Below are 25,894 nucleotides of genomic sequence, written 5' to 3'. Positions count from 1 at the left end.
TAGTCTGGAATTATTTCAGAAAATTGGATTTCAGTAGTTCGGCTGTTTTACTTTTAGTCTACCCCTGTTGTAGTACAAGTCTGCTTGCACGCCTTCATTCACGGAAGTGGAAGATTCAACGCATCTTTAAATCGTCGCTGTTTTTGAAGTCTCTTGGAGTTGTTGTCCTTCCCTTCCATTGTGGTTTAGCTATTTTTGAGAAGTGTGTGCTGAAGCTTGTGATTAATCTCGCCTCACGGTTATAAAGCGCAAAGTAGAGGAACTCCCATCTATTCAAGCTGCATCCTTAAACCAGTGGAGTGGTTTAGGGTTACTTTAGGTAGCAGCAGTTTGGTCTTTTTAATGTATTAGTACTCACTCCCGAGTGGCTCCTGGAGAGTCCGCTACTGAGGTTTTCCCAGATTACCAGTACTTAAGCAGCGCTTCTCGGTTCTTCCCAGGTCAACCCTGAAAAACTTTTTTTTAATGTCCAACAACAGAAACTTTCTATTATCTCTTATTAAAGGTGCCAAGATTATCATGTTAAGTGATTTATAAATAACCTTACATCTGATTTATTGTTTTAATTAATGGTTTGCTCTTCCACCAAATCAAATTAAATTCACTTGTTTCAGCTTTTTTCCTTTGTGTTGATTCGTGGTAGAGCTCCTACAAAAAATAGCCACACAAAAGTGGTTTTATTCCTGTGAATGTAAACTCCACAGAATTAAACCAGTCACTTACTTGCACTTTTTTTCTTTAAAAAAAAAAAAGGAGTAGAAGAGAAGGAAAGGAGGGAGTAATCTGAAACTGGATAACCAATATCAAAATAATAGTGTTAACAATAACTTTATAAACTAAAAAAAAAACATAGTGGGAGCAACCCCCATGTCTATCAGTAGATAAATGGGTACAATAAAACAGTATATGTAATACAACTATTAGTCAGCCTTAAAAAGGAAGGAAATCCTGACAAATGCTACAATAAGGATGAATTTTGAAGACATTATTCTAAGTGAAGTAAATCAGTGACAAAGGACTAATATTGTGTGATTCCCCTTATATGAGGTACCTCAAGTAATACCCAGGAGTTGGGGGAGGGGAAATGAGAAGTTTGTGTTTAATAGATTGAATTTCATTTCAGAAAGAAGAAAAAGTTCTGAGGATGGATGGTGATGAAGGTGGCACAACGATGTGACTATATTTAAAGGCTCTTTAAATTGGTTAAAATGGAAAATTTTATGTTGTGTATATTTAACTGCAATTTTAAAAAGGATTAAACAATTTAAAAGGCAGAGAGCTTCTAAGCTTTTGGGAGGAAAAGGAATTTTGAATTTTAGTTCCTAGTAGAATCAAATTAAGCCCAAATTTCTTTACCTACTAATTACTGTCTTTGGGTAAATCATTTGATTTCAGTTTCTTTCACTATAAAATGAGATTCCTACCCTAGGGGATCATAAGAGATCTTATGTGCCAGTAACACTTTGCAAACTGTAAATCCTTGCACAAAAAAATGAGTTAACTGAAATTAAATAATAACTAATAGCTTCCGTTTGTTGACTGCTTGTCACCGTGCAAAGAGTTTAATGTATATTGTCTCATTTAATCATAACAGCAACTTTATGTTTATTTAGATGATGAAACTGAGACTTAGAGAAGTTAAGTAATTGCTTATGGCCATATAGCTAGTAAATGACAAAACTCTCCTTAGAAAATCCAGATCTCTTTCCCACACTGGTGCTCTCAACCACTGTAAAAATTATATTCTTAGTAGTTGCAAGGCCACTTTTGAGACTTAATCTTAGGAAATGCCCTTAACTGCTGACATTTTCACTTAGTGAAAACCGTATTTGCTACACTAAGATTTGCTAAGGTAGACAATCTTTTAAAGAATTTGCAAACTATTTCTCCTTCGTTTTTGTCTTTTGCCACTTATTTTTTTCTTAAGAGACTTAATATCCAAATTTCACTTCTAAAATGTATCCATTAATATTAAGTTAGCCATCATTTTTATTTTGCATTTATAGTGTCACTGAGTTCATCATTATTTAAAAACCTTTAGGGATAATTCTGATAAAAATAAAACCAAAAATTTTGTTAAAACATGCATTTGGGGTACATAATGCAAAAGTTTTTAATTTAGGGTCCATGGTCACCCATAGTTTTATGGATTGGCTTTAGGAAGTCAGTAAACACCTTGAGATTGTTTGAAAATGTTATGCAGATAAATATATTTTTAAAACAAGATTCTGAAAGTAAGGCAATCTTATAAAAAGTTAATCTCTTTCCTAAAAGGAAGTATTATTTCTAAGGCTTGCTACTGTAAAGCTCAACTGGTGTGAGCATATCCCTGTCATGCCAGATATATAAATAGCAGCAACTGGTGGGAGCAACTAAAAGATTTAAGATTTTGGATCCTAAGTGAAGACTGACTCAAAAAAAAATTTAAGTGGATGTTTGCAGAAGGGGGTACCTTGACACATGACTAGTCTTAACCAGATGTTTCTCTTGTCACTGCTGAGAACCCACTCATAAGAACTTATTTTATTCTCATTTGCTACCTCATATTTGCTGTGGGTTTAGAAACCAAGTAACAAATCCTATGAGATCTCTGTCAAAGGAAAAAGGCTGGAGTAGTAGAGTAAGATTCTAGGGGGCTCTCCTTTGGAGAAAGTTCATGACCTTTAGAATGTGGTGTTTAGACACCTATTTGGTGATTTCACAGTCTCACTCTAATTTCTGGACTTTCAACTGCTTTATATATAGATGAAATTAGAGAATAGCGGGGTGTTCCTGTATTTTATTGGAGATTATATCATCATTATTAGATTATGGACTCTCTTTGTCATTGCATAAAACTCACCAAATATGGAGTTAATTTTGAAGTATCAATGAAGGACATTAAGAAGTGATTAAAGTCACTCCAGAAACTAAGAATAGTTACTGTCATAAATTTAAGTCCTACTAGAAAAAAATATGCGACCAGCCCAGAGCATCATGTAAACAAATTTCAGGGGTCTTAGATCAGACTACTCAAATAATCATGAAAAGTTCCATACCCTTTAAGAATATATACACATACTTTCTAATAAAATAGAAATCAGAATTTCTGAAAAATGTGACAGCCTGTCTTGTTTTTAGAGAGCCAGCATTCAGTCCCTGAGAAATGGCCGCTAAGCAAGGGGCCTTCTAGTGATTGGTATATGCCAAGCAGCTTATCAAATAGGTGGCTATTTTTGTGTCCTACAAAGTTCAAAGAAAGATCAAGAATTATTAGATAAAATGCTGGCATAGGCTAACATTAAAACAGTGTTCCCATTATGACAACCTCTGATCAGAAATCTTAGAATTTAAGTGCTTGGGCCATTGCTTGATTCGTTAAACAGGTTACGTTGAACTTTTTATCCTTGACCTAAAATACTTGTATTTATTACTGGATTTCATATAAGAGCTTGATTTCCTAGATTCATATCAAGGCTTTTTAAAGCTCAAGCTTAGCACCAGGAACATATCCAGATGATTAACCAAAACATAACTTTTTGTAAAACTGAAAGGTGGAAACTATTTTAATTTTGTGTCAAGTAGTATTATTACTAGTACTCTTTCCATTCTGCTCTGTAGTTATTCAAGTGACTTCATAAGTGCTCATTTCTGAACTTAAGCTTGTATTAGAGTCACGTAGACAACTTATTAAAACACAAATTGCTGCCTGGGCACCTGGGTAGCTTGGTCGGTTAACCATCTGATTCTTGATTTCTGCTCAGGTCATGTTCTCAGAGTGGTGAGTTCAAGCCCTATGTGCGCCTGGGCCTGGACCTTGCTTAAGATTCTCTCTCTTACTCTTCCTCTGCTCCTCTCCACCACCACCCCCCCCAAAAAAAAACCAAAAAAACAAAAACAAAAAAACCACAGATTGCTGCCCATACCCCCAGAGTTTCTGATTCAGTAGGTCTTCGGTGGGATGGATAATTTGCATTTCTAACAAATTCCTAGATGATGCTGGTCCAGGAACTAACTATACTTTGAGAACCACATCCTTAAAGTATTCCTCTGAGGCAGATTGGGCAAGTCATCATCCCACATTTTGTGGAGTAATAAACTAACAAAATTGAAATGGTGAAGTGATTTTTTGCATAGCAGTTATGATTTGTTATTGGTAGAACTGAAACTAGAACCAGCATTTCCTGTCTCCACATACAGAGCTTCTGCAGTTCTACACTGTGCTGATATCTTCGTATACATATGGGAACATTTCTTTAGATAAATTTCTAGCAGTGGAATTTCTGGGTCTGATGGTATGTATATATTAAAAATTTGATGCATACTGCAAACTGCCTTCTAAAAAGGCTTTGCCAATTTGCTCTTAACAGCTGTAAGAATATACCTTCGCCAACCCTATAATATTAATAATAATATTAAATAGCAATTTTTTATTAAACTCTTACTGTGTACCAGGCATTATTTTGAATACTGTTCATATTGTCTAATTCTTTCTTCTTATGAGTTAGATACACTCAGTTACAGATGGGAGGCACAGAGATGTTGAGTAACTTGTCTAAGATAATACAACCAGGATGCAAGCACAAGCAGTCTGACTCCGGGACCTCTGCTCTTAAATATTTCTCTATTTACAAGGTTTAAGTATATTTTATATTTTTTATTAGTCTTTTTCATTTTCTTATTTATATGTTTGTACTTAGGACCATTTTTTTTCTGTTGGTATTCGTTTCTTTTTTGTGTACTCTGTATGTCCTGAATATATGGCAAAAATACTTTCTGCCAGCTTATTGTGTATCTTTTAACTTTGCACCTTGTTGTAAAAGTTTTTAATTTTTATGTAATAAAATCCTGGGACCCTGAGCCACCAAGGTGCCCCTATTTCTTTTTATATTTGCTTTTGTATCAGACCACCTTGCTGAACTCTTGCATGATCCTAATATCCGGGAGATTTTTAAATTGATTTTCTTCACTTTTTTGGATAGATGATTATGTCATCTGTAAATGAGTTTTGCCTGAATGTTTATAAACTCATTGCTTTGGCTGGGGTCTAATGTAATGTTAAGTAGTGCCAATACTTATGGTCTTACCTTGTTTTCCATTGTACAAGGAATGTTTTTTATGTTTTGTAAATAGGTGTATTGTGTGCTGTAGGTTCTGGCATAGACCATTTATCAAGCAGACAACATTTCCTACTGTAGTTGACCCTTGAACGACATGGGTTTTATCTATGTGGGTCCACTTATAAATGGGTTTTTTTTTTCCTAATAATCAGTACTTCAAATGTATTTTCTCTCCCTTAAGATTTTCTTAATAATTTCTTTTCTAGATTACTTTATTGTAAGAATACAGTATAATACATGTACAAAATATGTATTGGGGCATCTGGGTAGCTTCCTTGGTTAAGTGTCAGCCTTCGGCTCAGGTGGTGATCCTGGGGTGTGGGATAGAGCCCTACGTGGGGCTCCCTGCTCAATGGGGCATCTGGTTCTTCCTCTGCCCCTCTGTCCCCTTGTGCATTCTCTCACTCTCAAATAAATACATAAAATCTTTAAAAAATATATGTATTATCAACTGTTTGTTATTCGTAAGGCAGAATTCTGGTCAATAGTAGACTCCTAAGTTTTTGAAGAGTCAGAAGTTATTTGCAGATTTTTTACTTCCTAGGGGCTTGGTTCCCCTGACCCCTACACTGTTCAAGGGTCAAGTGTATACCCAATCAAACATTTTTATGCATAGTTATTAAATTACATTAAATGCTTTTGGGGCATCTATTGGAATGATTTAACTTTAAATCATCCTTACACATGGTTTGTGTTACCTGTTAACGGATTGCTGGATCTGGTGTACTATTTATTATTTATTTATTTATTTATTTATTTAGATTTTATTTATTTATTTGACTGAGACAGACACAGCAAGAGAGGGAACCTAGGCAGGGAGAGTGGAAAAGGAAAAGCAGCGTCCCTCGGAGCAGGGACCCTCAATGTGGGGCTTGATCCCAGGACCCTAGGATCATGACTTGAACCAAAGGCAGATGCTTAACAACTGAACCACCCAGGTGCCCCTGGTGTACTATTATTTAAGATTTTTGCTTTTGAGTATTTGTTGAATCTTACTCCAACTTATGTTTGATTTGTAGAATAATTTAGGTGTAGCCTTCCATGTTTTTCTAGATCTGAGACAGTTCTTTAGCAGAATATATGTTTTAAAAGCCTGGAACCAAGAGGTCCTACCCCCAGTGTTACAATTTTATACATTTTTTTCCTTTGCCTTTCAAATTTTTAAATGTCTGTTCCCATTGAATAAGTGTAATTATTATCCATGATACTTTTTAAATCTAGATCTTGTCCTTTACCGAAATGGGCAAACATAATTGAAAGCAGGCATTTATTTATGATTTAAGGTCTTCTCTTTGATGGGTAAGGAGACTAATACTAATATTTAAAAGAGAATTTAATTTAAAATTAAAGAAAAATAAACACCTAATGAGGTGTTTAAAATTAAATTTAAAATTTAATTTAATTAAAAATTTAAAATTAATTTAAAATTTAATTTAATTAAAGAAATTAATTTAAATTAAAGAATTTAATTTTAAATTAATATTGTTTCTGTAGTTATCTGATCCTTACATAGAGGAAATAGCCTTAAAAAGTAGAATGTCTTTTAAAAGATGATCAAATAAGTTTATATCAGTGAATCTTGTAGGTGTTAGGGCCTTCAAATATGAAGAGAATGTTAATGATCTGTTGCCAGAGTATAAAGGTACATTATATTTTCATTATTGGTGATAACTTTATGTGGTTTTTATCCACACTTGTATTTGTTTGGAGTCAGAGCAGTAATTGGCTTGGAGCCAAGGAGGAAAAAGAAGAACTCTCAACTTTGGCCTTATTGGAACGATGTTTAACCAAGTTAACTGAAGAGTAAATCTGCACAATGAAGATGAACAGGAATGGTGAAGTTGTGATATCTTCACGTCAGAATTTCTTTTTGATTAACCTAGAGTGGATTTTTTTCCCCTTAAATTACTACATTTTAGCTTGTGTGCTTATGTGTACTCACTCCTAAAATTGAGCAATTTCTTTAGACGAGTACTGAGAAACCACTGCCCAAAGCTAAATAATTAAGGATGTTTTCCGTTCTCTGTTTCCAAGAGCTGTTGGTTGGACCTTGGAGTAATAGAGGGGTCCAAACTCTTCATATCATGTTGCTCACATCTCTTCTTGGGTGTCTCCCGTAAATGTGAGTCCTCTTAATTACCATATGTTAAACTGCCTTGGGGCTAAAGAACAGTGGTGTAGATGCTATCACATGTTTCTGAATTTCTAAGGTGAAAGAAAAATAATTGGTATCCTAACTACTTTAAGATAGGGCTAAAGTTAGCTTTGCATTGTTGAATGATGCAGGATGTTGCTGCCACTAATATAATTAGGTTTAACCTGAAGAAATGTGCTAAGAACATCAAGGCCTTTTAGGAGTTCCTGTGATTTGGAAAGGATGTAGCAAATGATTTATAAATAGATGGCCTGTGTTGCACACCAAAGGGCAAATTTGGGCTTACTTCCTTTTTGGCAGATTTGTACAAATTGAGCAACTCTTCTTTTCTGCATTAATCTGTTTTTAGAGGGGTGTGATCCCTCTTTTAGTACCCTGAGGGTTTTGGCATTAGTTATGTCTGTTAAAGCAACAGAATCCGGGGCGCCTGGGTGGCTCAGTGGGTTAAAGCCTCTCTGCCTTCGGCTCAGGTCATGATCCCAGAGTCCTGGGATCAAGCCCCACATCGGGCTCTCTGCTCAGCAGGGAGCCTGCTTCCTCCTCTCTCTCTGCCTGCCTCTCTGCCTACTTGTGATCTCTGTCTGTCAAATAAATAAATAAACAAAATCTTTAAAAAAAAAAGGCAACAGAATCCAGAAGCTTGAATTACTCTCAAATAAAGAGAAACTTTTGTGTTAGCCTATTTTAGAGTGTTGTGGTTTTTTAAGTTGTAATAGTTTTTAGATGTGGAAGACTTAGAATTACAGTTGACCCCTGATGAGGCAGGGGTCAGGAGCCTTGACTCGTACCCACACAACCCCCCACCCCCACCATGCATAGAAAATCTGCATAATTTTTAACTTCCTCAGAATTTAACTAATAGTCTGCTATCGACCAGAAGCCTTACTTATAACATAAACAGCCAATTAACATCTATTTTGTATATGTATTATATACTATAGTCTTTTTTTTTTTTTTAAGATTTTATTTATTTACTTGAGAAACAGAGAGAGAGTGAGAGAGAGAGAGCGCAGAGGGCAGAGGGAGAAACAGATGTCCGGCTGAGCAGGGAGCCTGACATGGAGCTCGATCCCAGAACCCTGAGATCATGACCTGAGCGGAAGGCAGATGCTTAACCATCTAAGCCACCCAGGAGCCCTTATACTATATCCTTTTTTTTTTTTTAAGATTTTATTTATTTATTTGACAGACAGAGATCACAAGTAGGCAGAGAGACAGCAGAGAGAGAGAGAGAGAGGAGTTAGCAGGCTCCCTGCAGAGCAGAGAGCCTGATGTGGGGCTCAATCCCAGGATCCTGGGATCATGACCTGAGCCGAAGGCAGAGGCTTTAACCCACTGAGTCACCCAGGCGCCCCTTTATACTATATCCTTATAATGATTTCTGACTTTTTCTATGCACATGATTCATTTGTGAATTTCTTCAAATTGTTACAGATTTCCAAAGTATTTTCCAATATTTTCATGAAAAAAATCTACATATAAGTAAACTCATGCAGTTCAAACCCATTTTGTTGAAGGAACAGTCACTTGTACTATATTTCTCCTAAGGTTAATATACCCAGTTTCCATAAGCACCAAAATATTTTCATTTTCTATTATTGTTCATTTTTAATTTTCTATTACTTTTTGTGGGGAGCTGTAGTTTGAAAAGTTGCAGCTTCTATAGGGGATGTGAAATTTTACTGGCGATGGACGAGCATCACAGAGGTGGGATCGGGTCCCACATCTGGTTCCCTGCTTAGCAGGAAGTCTGCTTCTCCCTCTCCCTCTGCCTGACACTCCACCTGCTTGTCAAATAAACAAATAAAAGCTTTAAAAAAAGGAAAAGAAAGAGAGCAAAGAAATAGACCTTAGTCCCATTCAGAGTTTCACCACCTATGAGCTGTGTTTCCTCATTAATAAAGGGGAACTTAGAATACCTGTTTGGATTAAATGTGATATTTGTAAAGTACTGCTAAAGCACTTGGTAAATGGTAGCTAATATTTTTGCTCTTTTGCCATAAGCTAAAATATAGGGGAAGGAATGAGAATATAGCCTGGTAAGCCAGCCTGATGGTAAAATTCTATCATTTGCATAATTGCACATATTCTGGGCAAAGGGTGGGAGATTCAAAGAAACATAGACATTCTTGTGTTCTTGTAGTCAGGATGCTCAGTCTGTTGAAGATATAAGACAGGTCAATAAAAGGATAAATAAGAAAACAATTTAGTACATGCTAAGTGCCAGATGACTGGTGCAAACAGTGCTTAAGTATTCAAAGGACAGAAAGGTATTGTAAATGAGCCAATTAGTAAGGCATTACAGAAGTAGGATTTGAGCTGTGACTCTGACCTTTATTTCTCCCTGTCTTAAATGTCTTGATTTGTATAAACAGAGATAAAGGGTACTTGAGTGGTGAGAGAAAAGGAAGACAGTTGTGGCAGATGTTATGGCCGTATTACCAATAGTTAAATTTCAATGAGAGACTATTAATCATTTGCAGTAAAAAGGAGAATCCAGAAAGGCTTTTGTGTTCTCTAGGGTATTGCTGTGAGCATATTTCTATATATCATGGGCAGAATTTATCAAGTTTTATCAAGTACCCACTGAGTACACAGTGCAGTAACATTTGCAGACTTTATTCAGGGAGGCTGCCAATTTTACAGCATTGTTAATGAGTCAGTACCAGTGGCTGGGAGCACAGTGTGAAATCCCCACAGGCAGCATAAGAATAGAAATCATTAAACTATCTGTTAGTGGGTTTATGGTTTAAAAAAGAGAGAGAGAGAAAGAAAAGAAAAAAGCATATTCAAGTAATTCAAAGCAAAAACCTCCTTCTCTGCTTCCTCCGGGTGCTTTTAGCTCTAGATATTATTACGTCAGCATCATGTGGTAGGCAACGTGGTTCCCATGGCACAGAGAGCTTGTAATATTTACAGTGGGGTGAGCTCTGACGGGTGGAGTGTGCTGATTACTATTTGTCCTTGTTCTTATTGGCTTGGTTACCCGTTTAATGGTCTGGTTGCCTATTAACGGCTTAACTTATTTAGCATTCTATAAGCACTGGACAGGTCCTTAGTTTCGAACTCCAGCACGCATGGAAACCATGCAAGTGGACCTGGATGTTTTACACACATAGTAAGGCTACAATTATACATCAATTAATAAAGATCAAGAACTATATAAATGCTATGTCACACTAAGCCCAAATGATAGTTTACTGATATTGATTCAAAGAAGAGTAGCTGCAACGAAGTACTAAAACTTTTGCACATTGTTCCTTATACTCTAGTGCACTGAGAGAAGATGGCAGACTGAGAGCATGTAAGAGAAACTGCACGTTTATGTCCACTTAGTGAATCCAAGTAAATACATTTAAACCCAGAGTAATTTTTTTTCAAAATTAAAAAAATAATAAAGAAAAACTAAAGATTGTAGACTGGCTAGTTATCATCTCTCTTAACTGAAAATGAAAAGCCATTGTTGTTTTAATCATACTTTTTTATTGCCTCCTTGGAAGTACTTGAGTATATCTATTGAGAACCCACTTCAGTCCTATCCGTGAGTTGGGGCTTGTTCACTTCTGTGGCTCTTCTGCGCTCAGTCTTAAGTAACAATTCCCACACTACTGGAACTCTGTTTTGTTGCCATTCTGATGCCTGAAGAAGTTCTCAACAAGACCATATGCCCTGTTTGTCAGAAAATGTTAATGTCCCAAGATGTTTATTATGCTTTAAAAAAAGTAAGTAACATCTAGTCTCTTCCCCATTTAAAATCAAAATTAACAAATATTGAATACCAGTGCTGTTCTTTATGGCACTCTTACAAATCACTTTGTGGAAAATTTCCAAATGGAAAATCCCTTTTGCTTTAAAAACTTAGCTACCTGATACACATTAAAGTTGTTAATATCTCACCCTTTACCACCCACTCAACTTTAAAGCAAACTTGTCCTAGGTGAGTGATTTTTTTTTAATTTTTTTTTTTTAATTTATTTGACAGACAGAGATCACAAGCAGGCAGAGAGGGAGGCAGGGGGCACATTTATTATAGAAAAAAACAAAATACCGAGGCACTCCTTTTCCCAACAAAAAGCGTTATTCTCATTCTTATCTCCCAAAGGTATTTACTATTAACATGATCTAGGCTTTTTCTGTATATGTATATATACAAAATTTTAAAAATGGGACTGTCCTCTATCTACTGCTTGGTAATCTAATTTTTTCACTTAGCATATTGCAAACATCCTGCCATTGTCCTCAAACGCATTTCTTTCATATCCTTTTTAAGAGTTGTTTGTGTTCCATAAAACTTCACATTCTGTTGTATTGTTGCACATTTTGACTATGTCCAGTTTTTCACAGTTATAAACAAAAACCTCAGTGAATGAAGATCCTGTGCCTAAATCTTTGCACATGTACATAAAAGAAATACTCTAAAGCTCAACTCTGGGATTGCTAGGCCAAAGGGTATACCTAATTCTGGGGCTTTTGATAGATTGCTAGTTTGTTCACTAAAAATGTACCAGTCTCAATCCCACCAGCAATTTTAGTAATTCATTTTCATAGCACTCCTGAAATGATACAAAGTAAAATCAAGGTAAATACAGTTTTATTCTTTAATTCATCTGAACTGCTTGGAGAGCCAGAAAAATTGATCCTCACATGTCTTTTCCTATCAGGAAACTAATACCTATGCACTAATGGAAATTTCTTTAATTTGTGAACTATTTGAGTAAAACTAATAGATGAAATAATATTGATAAGTTAAGCTACATTTTGAGATGTTGTTTAATATATCCGTAGTGTTTATGAATTTGCTTGCATCCCACTTTTTCATTTTATTCTAAAATCATCACCATTTTTTGACTTCGAGAATTTTAGACCCAAAAGGTAAATAAACAGACTTACCCTAGGGTCCTGCAGCAAATTAATTCAGATCTTGAGCAATATTTTGTGGTTTTCTGTTTAGGAAATGTTAGGCAGCATTGAGTTTTCCCATAGAACCATCTTAACTAAGGATAGTGAAATTTAAAAAGATGATCAAATACATTAGTTTGTTAATGGTTCTAACTAATGAAGTTAGCGTTTCCTGGTCTGAACTATAGGAAGGAGTGGGTATATTTCTCCAAGTTGAGGAGGTTAACTTTTTCGGGGAATGTGTTGTTAAATTCTTGAAACAAAAGTTTCCATCTTTGAGACTATATGAGTATTGAGTATTAGAGAAGGGAGAAGGGTGTGTGTATTTCCTAAAGCTCTTAAAGCATCTTATTTTGAAATGTTAGTCACTGGCAGGTCTAAACAGTAACCAGAGTGGTCCTCTGGCCGACTTCAAAAGAAGAAAGATGGGAAGGAGAAGGGAGTGTTGGAGTGCAGATCCCAGTTGCACACTGGTTTCAGTAGTGGTGGTTGCCTGTCACTATCTGAAATCCAGCTGCTTCCTTAATGAAGGTGTATGTTTTAATCACCGGGAGATAAGAATGCTTTTAGGTGAAGTTTCACTTTTTGTAGTGGCAGCAGTCCTGGACATGCTGCTAGAACACAGAGGGTGACTTCAGTACCTTCTCTTCAGATTGTATCTCTGCCCGCAGCTCATCTCTTTTACATAGCCAGCTTTTGTTCATATAGAGTGGACCTCTGTGGGTTGGCCTGTCCTACCACTGTCAGAGACCCAAGGTGACTGATAAGGAGTCGAAAGGTCAAAATGGACTCGTAGAGACTCAGTCTGGATTTCAGGGGAAAAGGCATGTTTTGGGCTAGCAGATACCAAAAACTGAATTGGGGCCTGGGAAATCTTCTGCTCATCAGCACTTCAGTCAAAGAAAAACCACCAGCAGGTGGTCAGCAGGAGCAGTCAGCAGGAGCAGAAATAAACAACGTTATTTAAAGGGTGTGATTTAATTGAATTGGGTTGTGTTAGGGATTTTACTCCAGAGATGATTTCGGTGGCGATGTCACTTTGCTTACTGTGAGACAGCAGATATCAAATCAAAACCAAAGATAATCCACGATCATAGGATCTTTCGTTGGGCTTCAGAATGGAAAGTCAGTTAAATTAGATTCTGGTATTTCATTTACTAACATCACCTTTTGGCCCACTATTATGATCACAAAGATAGAAGAAAGGCACGTGTCATTTGGATTTCTAATTGGAGTAATAGGGACTAATGCTTCTTTTTTTTTTTTTTTTCAAAGATTTTATTTATTTGAGAGATGCACACATGCGCATGCTTGCTCACATGCATGATTGGGGGGCGGGGTGAGAAGAGAAAGATGGAGAGAGAGGGACTCTCCAGCTGACTTCCGGATGAGCACTGATGAGCACCAAGCCCATGGCAGGGCTCCATCCCTCGATCCCTCGATCCTGACCTGAACGAAAATCAAGAGCCAGGTGCTCAACCAGCTGAGCCACCCAGGCGCCCCAGGGCTAATGCATTTAATTAAATTGGCTTTTAAGAAATATTTTGCTCACTTCAAAATTCAAGTATTACAAATGTGTGATCCACCAGCCTGTTTAAAGGTCTCCTTTTTAGTGACTGTCCTTTAAGTTAACAGGGGCTCCTATACACACAGTCATTGAGACTATAAACTTGCCTTCTAGTCTAGTGGAAAAACTGTGAGCAAGACCAGCTAAGTAATTTTCAGGGCCTGGTGCAGAACAGAAATGTTCAGAAAGAATTAAGATTTTGAAGACCGCAGTAACAGAGCATTCAACCAAGTATAGGGCCTTTCCAAGTAGCCACCCTGTGCATCTGCACAGATCACACATCCATGAAGCTGGCCCTTCCTGTGGGATGTGAAATTAAATAGACCTGAAGTTGACGAGAACTTTCTACTTATTCAGTGTCTTTCTGAACCTCTGTTTTCTTTTCCCATTCCATATCTTCCCATTCTATCATTTTCTGTTGTGTTCTGTCCTCTCACCAAAGTTGGACAACCTGCAGCAAGAATTGGAAGTATGTATACGGTCTGTAGTCTTTGTGAGAACATTCTTGAGTAATATTACCTTCTCGTTGACTAGAGGAACAAACAAGATTAGGATTTTCTTTAAGGAATGACAATTAATTGATTTCAATAAAAACATACTGTGCATTTTATTTTTAGAGTGCTTTCACAATTAATGTAACATTTGAATCAAACAACTACACTTTTGAGGTAGTATTTGCCCCTCATTTTACTTTATTTTTTTTTTAAGATTTTATTTATTTATTTGACAGACAGAGATCACAAGTAGGCAGAGAGGCAGGCAGAGAGAGAGTATGGAAGTAGGCTCCCTGCTGAGCAGAGAGCCCTATGTGGGGCTCTCTTCCAGGACCCTGGGATCATGGCCTGAGCTGGAGGCAAAAGCTTAACCCACTGAACCACCCAGGTGTCCCTGCCCCTCATTTTACAGATAAGAAAATTAAGCCTCAGAGAGGTTAAGGAATTTTCTCAAGGTCAACCAGCTGTAAAGTGAAGCTCAAGTCCATCTTTTCTAATGCTATGCTTTCTCCTAACTTCTGCATCTGCAATCCTCCAAGACCAAGGATAAGGTAACTTGAGATAACTTGCTTTCTCAGGATTGATCTGTTTTACAGAATTCTCTGCCAGTTTCGCAAGAATAACTCCTGGGATGTAATTATGAATATTTGCAACAAGTTTTTACTTATGTTATTTTCTATAATCCTTGCAGTAACCCTGTGTATTAATATTTTAGCATCATTTTGAAGGAAGGAGATTGAGGTCCAAAGAGATTAAATGACTTGTTCAAGGTTCTATAACTATTAAGTTCAAGAGCAGTGACTGAAATCCAAATCCTGTTACTTTATATCCCATGCTTTTTTACTGAGCTATGTTTGGCTCTAATTAATTTTAAACCTCTACTTAGTAAATATCTATTCATTCATGTATTGATCACCTACAATATTTTAGGCACTGGAAATGCATCAGTGATCCAAAAAGACCAAGTCTCAGCTCTTAGAATTTACATTCTATCATGTAAATAAATGTTATAAGTAATCAGCCGATGGTATGGCTGTAAATAGAGAGAACATAAAGCAAGACAAAAAGGTGAAAAATAAACTGGGAGTAGGCAGTGCCATTTAAGAAAAAATGGTCAGGAACCTAATAAATTGTTGTTTGAGCCACAAGCTAAAGTGTGGCTATTTGGTGGAAATGTATAAATCAATTTCTAGGTACAAAAAAATAGCCTAAAAAATCCCCACTGCATCTATGGACATACTGGCAATAGGTGAGGATTGTTAACTGTAATAAACATTAACCTTTATAGTAACAGTTACACTTTGCATTTAATCTCCTTTCCTATGTAGCATAGATTATAAAATCATAAAATGAATAAAGCTCTAAACCTAGTCATTTCGTAAGTGATGAATCGCTTACCATATAAAGCAATGTTTAATGTGTTAGTGATCTTAGACTGCTCACACTCCTAGAAAATAAGTACTGTAATGGCATGTACACCACATCGCATGCTCTGTACAGCTGTTAACATTTCTGGAGTATCCATCAGGTTTAGGAAATGTAAAATCTCATTTGCTGGTCTGCTTTAATGTAATGAATTTCAAAATCTTGTCCAAAATTCTCTATTTTACCGAAATTCTGTTATACCCAGTACTATAGAGCTTCAGTACCTGAATTTTCACCTACTCCTTGGGGATATTTGTATTAAACATGTTTATTGTAGAGGGATTTTCAGAAATGGAGAGAGAAGTGGGCAACATAATGGGACAGGTGGAGGATCTTCTCATAGGATTTGCCTGTTGTGTGCTATAACATGATAGAGTCCAAAGTATTAATTAAAAAGCCCCTTTGACGGGCACCCGGGTGGCTCAGTGGATTGAGCCTCTGCCTTTGGCTCAAGTCATAATCTCAGGGTCCTGGGATCAAGCCCCACGTGGGGCTCTCTGCTCAGCAGGGAGCTTGCTTCCCCCCACCCTCTGCCTACCTCTCTGCCTACTTGTGATGTCTCTCTCCATCAAATAAATAAATAAATAAAAATATTTTTTAGAAGCCCCTTTGACATGGTGGTTCCTCGAAAAGTTGAAAATATAGCTACCCTATGACCCAGCAATCACACTACTGCGTATTTACCCTAAAGATAGAAATGTAAGGATCCGAAGGGGCATATGCACCCAAATGTTTATAGCAGCAGTGCCCGTAATAGCCAGACTATGGAAAGAACCTAGATGTCCATCAACAGATGAATGGATAAAGAAGATGTGGTGTATATATAAAAAATGGAATACTATGCAGCCATCAAAAGAAATGAAATCTTGCCGTTTGCAATGACATGGACGGAACTAGAGGGTATTACGCTGAGCAAAATAAGTCGATCAGAGAAATATAATTATCATATGATCTCTCTGATATGAGGAAATTGAGAGGCAGGGCAGGGGGGTTGGGGGTTAGGGAAGGGAAAAATGAAACAAGATGGGATCAGGAGGGAAACAAACCATAAGAGACTCTTAATATCACAAAACAAACTGAGGGTTGCTGGGGGGTGGGGGGATAGAGATAGGGTGGTTTGGTTATGGACATTGGGGGGGTGGTATGTGCTATGGTGAGTGCTGTGAAATGTGTAAGCCTGATGATTCACAGACCTGTACCCCTGGGGCAAATAATGCATTATGTGTTAATTAAAAAAAAAAAAAAAAAGCCCCTTTGAAAGTCCCAAACTTTATCTATTCATGTGTGTTTCCTTTGGTTTCAAAGTTAAATCCAAGCATCATTCAGTGTTTGCCTCTTGTTAAAGCTGAGTTTTTATCTACTAAGAGGTGGTGGTAGTGGGGAGGCTATTAATTCCCAGCTGCCCATGGTTTCTTTAGGTCAATTACCAGGTTTTTTTTAATCCAGAGTTTTAAACTAGAAATTCATTGATACAGTAAAATCATATGCAGAAGTGGGTTTGTATATGAGTGCACATTTATTTTATTCAAGGAGAACAGCTTTCATCAAATTCTCAAAGCAATATAGTGACCTTGCCTCCCAACCCCCTCTCACGCCTCAAATTAAGAACCTGGAATAGACTGTTTCAGACATTTGACTTAGAAATTAAGTAAACTCTTTTTAAGCTTTTTGACCTTACCAGCAAGATTCATTTTTCCATTTTTAAACAATCACTCATAATTTCCCAACACTGAAAGATTCTGAACTAATATTTTCTATTGAGAAGAATTGTACAGCCTTTTGAATTCTCTCTCTCTCTCATAATAATTTTGGAGTAGATACTCCAGGAATGGAATTTGCTTAAGGAAAACTCAGAATATTACTGTAAAGCTTGAATATTTGTGTTCCTCAACAAATAGTCACAACCTTTGTGGTGAGTATAAAAAGAAGCAATATCAGGTAAAGAATTTTGGGTGCTTTGAACTATATCCAAGGAGGCAAAAATGACTTAAAGTTGTTACGTTGAAGAAAAAGTTATGAGAGGAATTTGAATTTCTAATTGCATTTAATCCAAATACTTACTAAGTTAATTATAAAGAGGTTGTTGGGAGGTTTGGGAGACCACTGCCCTGGACATAGACATTTAGTGTAATGAATATGCTGTTAAACTCAGTAGTACACTGAAGCTTGAGGATTCTCCAAGCCATTAAAACATCCTTGCCATTAAGACCACAATTTCTGCAGCCTCCATGTATAAATTTTCAAAACTGCAACAAATCAAGTTTTATGTACCATTTTTGCTTTCTTGCCATCTCATTTATTTATTTAGGCCTTAGTCCAATGCCCATTTGCTTTGGCAAAAAATTCTGGGTTTTGCATATAAAAAGCCTTGAGCAAACTCCGACTAACTCTCAGAAATTTTAACTCTCAGAAATACCCTATTAAAAAAAAAAAAACAACTTTATCTTATAATTTTTTTCCTCTAAGAGGATTATTTCAGTATTCAGTGTCAATTGAGAATATGTAGATACAGGTATTTTTCTTTAAGTAGGATTTGATGCAGAGGAAACAAAATGGGGTTTTTCAAAATTCACTCTTTTTGAAGTACTGAACTATTTATGTAGCTTTTAGTTTGGAAGCAAATACTAGAAAATGAAGATACAAGTATAACATATAAACTATGTTTAGTTATATCTTTGGTAACTATTGTTTAAATATGTCACTATAGAAATGTTAAAATACATTATGAAGAGAAAAACAACATTCAGAATGTTGTCTTTTTAGCATTAACTGTTAATTGAAAAAATGTAAAGCAGATTTCATAAACCTCTTCAGTGACACCAGAGAGACTTTGGGAAAACATCCAACATCTGCTTATCTTTCCTGCCGTGGAAATGTTCATATTGCAATGTGCAGTTTCCTCTGAATGAAGATAAACAGATTTCTGTTTATTATACTTATGTTTTAGAAGTGTATTTAGTGCATTCTTTAAATGTATTTAATTTTTTCCCCTGTCAGTTGGGGAGATACCAAAACATCTGATTGTTTGGGGTTTTCTTAGCTTTCTCTTAAGGGCAATTGTATTTTTCTTTAAGATACTTTCCTCACACTTTTTTGATTCCAGATTTAGGAGCCACTTAAGGAAATATGTTTAGCCAAGCAGGTTCCCTGGTCACCTGCTCTACCATGTCTCTGACTCAGTTTAATACATTCTTTGTTACAAAATCCAAGTTCCATAATCTATTTCTCCCTTAATTAATTACTTAATTAATTAATTTCTTCCTTTCTTTTTGTAAATACATAAGTCAGCTTGGCCTCCATTTGGTTCCTCTTTTGTCAGATGCTGGGTCCTGGTGGCTGTCAGCTGGACACTGCTGGAGCAGTAGTGGACACTACCCAGGCAGACCCTAGTGTTGTGATATAATGGTGATTCCTGGGTTGAAAACCTATTTGTTCCAGTTCTCAGGAGACCAAACTGTTGAAATGTTTTACCCTGTTGACCTGGGCAGCTCTTTGTCTCTGGCTAAGACATAGCAAGCAGTCCTGGCAAGTGAGTTACCTAAAAGATACTCACAGTTTTGCTTTAGTTATTCCCAGAGTTTGTGGTAGAGATTGCTCTGTGCATACTAGACAGTATATGTGTGCTCAGAAGGAAATCAAATTGGGCATAGGTTGTTCTATTGGTAGCTAAAGAATGCATCATTACAAGTTTGTTTTTTAGTGACATCCCCGCTCAACTGAAATAAAACCCCACTGCTGTGATCCTACGCCTAGGTCTGAGTCTGTCTTTATGGGATAGGCATACCTTGTCTAAATATAGCAAGGTGTAGACTTGACCGATATGAGAGAGAGACAGTAGAATGACCTTAACTGGTGTTCAATACTAGTGTTATAATTAAATTTAAAGAAGTGGGGACACTGATCTAGTTTTGCTTATAGGCTGAGATCCTCTTTCCAGCTGCTCAGCATCCTTAGGTAAAAAGTTGTCTGCACTAAACCAATAAATTGTTTTAAAACTAACGTGAGTCACTTCAGAAAGAAGCCAGAAGTTCATGCCATATGAAAACATGCCTAAAGAATGATTTCTTTTTCTATTTAATTGACCTAAAGTTAACCTTTATTCAGGATGTAAAAGGTAAAGCTTAAGGTTTATGTACTTCAGAATAAATTACATTTAGATAGTCCCAATATTTGCAACTTTCTAGAAAGCTTACACAAACTTTTGTCTACTAAGAAGAAAGGATACTTTATCCCTAAGCACGTGAAACAAGGTAGATATATCTAATCCTGTTTTACAGATGAAGAAATTCAAATAAAAAGAAGTACAGTGATTTTACAGGACTAAATGATCAGTAATATGGCCAGTGCAGGTGACTTCAGTATACCACTGATTGGCTCAAGCAGCCATCCATCACCCTCCTTTATGAGTGTAAAACAACCCAGGCAGTCTTCCTATCCCTTTTTTTTTTTTTCTTAAGTAGCCAACACTGGGGGTAGGAGGAATAGGATTCCACTTGCATAAAGATTTTCTAGTGGAAGCTTGACTTCAGTAAACAAATTAACTGTTTGGTTACTGAACAGGAATCAGTAGGATTTAAGTCACGTTTGCAGAAAGTCTGTCCATGGTGACATAACTTTTTAGAACATTCTTTAAGAAGTATCTCTTCTGCTATGAAAAACCTAGTTGTATTTTTTTAATTGTTTAATAACTCTTGAAATATGGTGATGATTTCATCTTGAACAAATGGAGTGCTTTTAAGGTTCATAGTGATAATCAATTAAAAATTACAAACTTGGGGAGTTTATGTTCTATCAGGAAACTGAGATCCAGTTGTCTCACCTGATATTAATGTGATTCATAATGACAGAACAGAATTCCAGGCCACCTGTCAGTTCCATGCTTTTCTCTCTACCTTTATGTGTTTCCCTGCAAGAGGTGAGACACTAACACGTGTTTCCCTGACCTCTTTCGTAAAGTGGAGAATCTGCCTAAAGTGCTAAAACAGACTCAAAAGCATTCAGCCATAGTTCAAGTGAGATTAGAAAACTCTGGACAGTGGAGTCCTCAGCAAGGGTGCACCTACTGTTCATGTTTTCACTGACTTGGGGGAAGCAGTAATCTGAGAACTGGAAGTCTATTTGTGGAAAGGTTTGATATAGCCACCTTATCATATTTTCCATCCTCTTTCACTCAAACATCTTGTTTACTGTTATGATCTCGTTTGTAGAAGAGAAGTAAGAAGCAAAGATAGCTGCTTATTATAACGTGGCAACTACACTATAATTTAGATCCATATTGAATAAATGCTATTCCCCAGACTCACCCAGGCCTTCCTTCTGGATAGCCTGTGTATGGTTCATCTGTAATATAAATTCTTTTAAAATTCCCCAACAGCTGTATTTTACACAAGAACTGATTTTAGAGGTAGGGAAATGACTTTTAATAGTTTGTTTTTATTTTGGGGTGTTTTTTCTGTCTTTTAATAGTTTTTAATAACAGGTATTGTAATTTAGCTGACAACCAAAAAGATTTAGCCCTACTCCCTTAGCAGTTCTTCACTAATGTTCTGTTCTGATGTAATACAAATGAATTTATGAAATTTACTTGCCTTTATTTGATGGAAGCTAGTTTCAGATTTCTGATTATCTTTTGCTTATTACTATGTTCAGACAACTAAGTTTGCTGTCTTTTATGAACAGTTTAAGATGTTGGTTTCAGAACCTACCTGCATTATCTTTCATTTAAACTTGAGCCTCACTGTATCATCAGCATGTTGTCATATCCGTTTAATGGGGGAGAAGAAAGGAGGGAAGTCCTTTGTGTAAAAACATTCTCCTCAGCTGTTCTTCCTTGATGCTAGGAGTTTGGTGCCTGGCAGGAAATGATACAGACATGTGCGATAGCAAAGTGACGTGAGGAAGAATTGCCTGTAAGGTTCTCGGACTTGTCCAGGATGATTGGCTGTCAGCTGGCAGAAAAGTAGGGTAAGGCAGATTTTAGCTCAAAATCTGAGGGTTAACAAAGTATAACTCAAGAAAAAGAAAGCTAGTTCGAGAAAAGTTTGGCCAGAGCAGGTGGTATGAAAGCTAAGAGCCATGTAAATACACTTGTTTCTTTGACCCTCCTGGGTGAGAGTCTTGGAAGCATTGGAATTTGTTAAAGGGAAAAAAGGATCTGTCTGAAGAGCCAGGAGTTACAAAGAAAAAGACATCCTTTGAGGGCAAGGAATTTGAGTAATCAAGGCTTTTCTCTCTCAGGTTTTTCGGACAATTTGAATTTCTTTATGGATCAAATCTTCCATTTGTACCAGAAAGTAAGATAGACTGATATCCCCCAAGATATCTTTCTTCATTCCCGGTGGTTTTCTCACCTGGAATACAAAGTAACATCTATCTCCCTTTTTCTAAGTTTTTTTTTTTTTTCTTTTAAGATTGTATTTATTTGAGAGAGAGCATGAGAGAGAAGGTCAGAGGGAGAAGCAGACACCCCCCCACCCCCCGCAGAGCTGGGAGCCCGATGCGGGACTCGATTCCGGGACTCTGGGATCATGACCAGAGCCAAAGGCTCAATCAACCAACCAACCGAGCTACTTAGGCACCCAAACGCTTTCCAATCCATTCTCCATGCTGTAGTCGGAGAAATCTTTCTGAAAATGCAAATTTCAGATCGCTGTTATCCTCAGAATAAAGTCCCAAATTCTTTGGCAAGTCGTGTAAGACCTTTCAGATCTGTGTCCTGCTTACCTCTCCCCATCTTTATTGCAGCCCTTCCTCTACTTCTGCACAGTATAGTGAGATTAGATTTACAGTTTAGGTAGCTTTGTCCTAACAAATTTACATAAACCTACAAATTATCAGCTCCATTGTCATGATAGCAGTAAGTGGAGCTTTTATAGGACCTAGCAGAGGCTCCTGTGCCTGAACAAGGGGTGTCTAAAATCTTTCGCAGTTAACTTGCCCAGAAGGCAGATGTAGGACAGTAACCCACATAACACACCCAACTTCTCAGAAAAGGGAAGTTCAACACCGAAGGCTAAATAGAACTTTGTGAGAACTTTGCAAGCGAGTGGAAAGTTCTTTTGTGAGTAGAAGTTCCCCACTCGCATCAGGCATGATTGAAGACTGCAAACAACAAAGAGGCAGCCTTTTCCTGTAGTCTGTGTTGCAGACATGTGGGCTTAGGCACTTGATATGTGAGCACCAGAAAAGAGGTTTTACACGGTATTGTGTAAAAGACTTTGTGAAAAGACTTTCACACTGTATTGTCCTCCAAAGTGCGCTTGAGTCTTCAGCACCGGCCCTGTTGTCATTTGCAGATCACATTTACTAAACACTTTGTACCTGGCGTTAGACTGGGCACTATGTAAAGCAGGGCAAAGGCACTGCCTTACATGGAAAAGTGAACAATATAGATCTAGGAGTATTCATCTTGCTAAACAGAATAAAAGTTAATAAACGAAAGCAAGAGAATAGGAACAGGTAAACTATTTATTATCTTTGCTTTTACATGAATTCTTTTGTGCATAATAAGCATTTTTATTTGGAGTTGGAACAAGAAGGGAGGAGTAGAGCATCTTGCTTCCCACTCAGATTTTTCCATAGGAGATTGTGCCCTATCTCTTGCTTACAGAAATAGGCCAGCACTACGAAGAGCTGAGTGGCCCTGCTGCTAGAGCCTCAGTCACTGGCCGGGAGACATGTGGGCAGCTTGAGTCCTCCTCATCTGAGTAGCAGACATTGCTGAGGGCAAAGCATTTGGGCAGAGGGGTGGCTCATAAATGAGGAACTTCATCTAAGAAACTGTGTTTTTCAACCCTTAGGGTTCTAATTGCTGGTTTCTTCACAGCTCACTTTCTCTCAGGCCCCACCCCTCCTCACTTTGGAGAACTTGTTGACAACAGCTTTACTTTTTCAAGTCTTGCACAAAGGCAGATGTCTCTGAAAAGCAGCTTACGCAAAACATCTGTGTGCTTGACTCCGTTCCCACGATGTGTTTTCCTGTTCTGCTCTCTTCTTTTGGAGGGGGGGGGAGGGGAGGCTCCGTTTTAAAAATTGAAAACACAGTATAACAATATCATTAAAGAGAGATTTGCAGAAAGAGAAAACCAGCACCCACAATGTCACCTTCCTTTGCTAAGAGCCATTTCCACTCCTGCTTATTACCCTCCCGTTCTTCACATGCATTTTTTTTTTTTTTTTGCCTGATTATGGCCTTTTTCTTAAGCGGAAGTCCAGGTAATTTGTTATACAGCCACTTCCCTTTTTTTCCCCCTGACTGTAGCAGAATTTGGTTTTGGGTCTTGAGTTACCGAAAGGGCATTGTGACTTTATCAGCATTTTGTTAGTGAGCTCTAGTTTTTATTTTCCTTTCCTACACCCAAGTATCCTCGTTTTTAGAGTATGGCTGAGACCCAACCTTTATTTTTAAAAGTAGGACATATGTATGTGTAGGATTTTTAATTTCCTTAACACTTAAAAACTGGTATTTTAAATTACATTGATTTTTTAAGGCACGTTACTGGGCCTACTCCAGGACAGCCTTATTTAGAAAAAAAACATGTCTATGATGTAAAACTATTGATTTGCTGCGTTACATTTACTTATTAAGGTTTTAAGATATGCACGTTAAGATAGAAATAGAATGTATTATTTTTTACCCTAATAGATGACAGAAAATATAAAAGAAAAATAAAAGCAACGTAAATAGAAAACATAAGTCAGCATTCACAGTAAATATAAATAAACTTACCAACTCATACAGCCAAAAGAAAAAAATGTTTCTCTATCTTTTGCCCTTTGTGTATGCAAGCTTTAACTCTTCCACCTGACTAGTCTGGAAAGCCATGCTTCAATTGTAACTGGTTGTTTAACCTTATCAAGCTGTCTATAGTATCACCTTTTGTTCTATAATGATATCCATGTCTCTCATTATTCCTTTCTTGTTTTACAAAAAAGAATGAAATGGACCATATCTTCTTGTTTTACTAAGATGGAATATCTTCCCACCTTCCTTTTAGAAACTGTGATCCCCTGTGCTTATATATTTAAAGGATGAATCTCTGGAGTGTTAGGGTCTCCGGATGACAGAGCAAGTCTAGGAGACTCACATTATAGCCTCCTAGCTGCCTACTACCATGTGAGAAAATGGTAGGATTAGGATTGCAGCTCTCCTTCCAGTCATTGTGCAAAAATTTTTCCTTTGGCAGTTAAAATCATTTCCTTTTGTTCCTTATGTTTTTCTGTATCTTGAGTTGCCATTTGGGAGCTTATAGGACATTGCTCAACCAGTACCTAAAACCAGTCTAGGTATGGGATTGTAGTGCAATGTCTGTTGCTACACGGAAGCAAATAATGTGACTTTTTTTTTTTTTAAGATTTTATTTTTGGGGTGCCTGAGTGGCTCAGTGGGTTAAAGCTCTGCCTTCGGCTCAGGTCATGATCCCAGGGTCCTGGGATCAAGTCCCACATCGAGCTCTCTGCTCAGTGGGGAGCCTGCTTCCCCCTCTCTCTCCTGCCTGCTTCTCTGCCTACTTGTGATCATCGTCTGTCAAATAAATAAATAAAATCTTTTAAAAAAATTAAAAAATTTTTTTAAATGAAAGATTTTATTTTTAAGTGATCTCTACACCCAACATGGGGCTTAAACTTAACAACCCCAAGATCAAGAGTTGCATGCTTCACTGACTGAACCAGCCAGGTGCCCCGAAAATATGTGATGTTTCAACTTTTTTTCTTTAAAACACATATGAAATTGTAATTTACACTTGGATCATTTTGATTGGAATATTTTTCTTTTTTTCGAAATCCTAACTAAAATGTTTGGAATTCTCATTGCTTCAGATTGCACTCTAGAGTATTGCAAAATACTACTGTGTGATCTCTTTGTCTCTAGCTTTCTGATTTCTTATGAATAGTATTTGGAAAATAGAGAAGGAAGTGCCTTGTTCATTGCTTCTTCATAAATTGATCTAAAATGTAACATTTAGTAAATTTGAAAAATTAATTATTAAATATTAGATCAGCCATCAAGAAAACTCAAGATATTAAATTTGCAAGGAACCAGTGGGGTAAACTTTTCTATCTCTAGTGGTGGTGCAATCTATGATGAGTCTGTAAAGATTAAGGAGGAAAAAAGTAGGAAGGAAGGAACATTGGATTGGTTAAAAACCGTGAGCTAATTAAGGCCTGAGACTGTTATTTGCTTTCTTTTTCTTTTTCTTTTTTTAACAACTCCTTAAATTGTCCTTTGAACTTTGCTTGTTGCTATTTTTCTTTT

The 25,894-nt window shown here is 37.0% G+C and overlaps 1 protein-coding gene across 7 annotated transcripts in view; it reads left to right on the top strand.

The window, feature by feature from the left end:
- SSH2 (slingshot protein phosphatase 2) overlaps window positions 1–25,894 on the top strand; it is a 248,908-nt gene that overhangs the window by 147,500 nt on the left and 75,514 nt on the right. The window contains exons 1-2 of one of the 7 annotated variants that reach the window (XM_045070258.1): window positions 3,882–4,274; window positions 4,488–4,614. The exons of 5 other annotated variants lie outside the window; for them this stretch is intronic. The gene's annotated coding sequence lies outside the window, so the exon portion shown is untranslated. Of the gene's footprint in view, window positions 1–3,881; window positions 4,615–25,894 lie in introns of those variants that run through there. One more of the 7 variants, XM_045070257.1, reaches the window with a different exon arrangement.

The sequence above is a fragment of the Mustela putorius genome, unplaced genomic scaffold, assembly GCF_011764305.1.
Source record: "Mustela putorius furo isolate JIRA1106 unplaced genomic scaffold, ASM1176430v1.1 tig00003962_pilon_pilon_pilon, whole genome shotgun sequence".
Classification (NCBI taxonomy): Eukaryota; Metazoa; Chordata; class Mammalia; order Carnivora; family Mustelidae; genus Mustela; species Mustela putorius.
The sequence above is the reverse complement of the archived record's forward strand: the minus strand, read 5'-3'. Positions and strand labels throughout refer to the sequence as shown.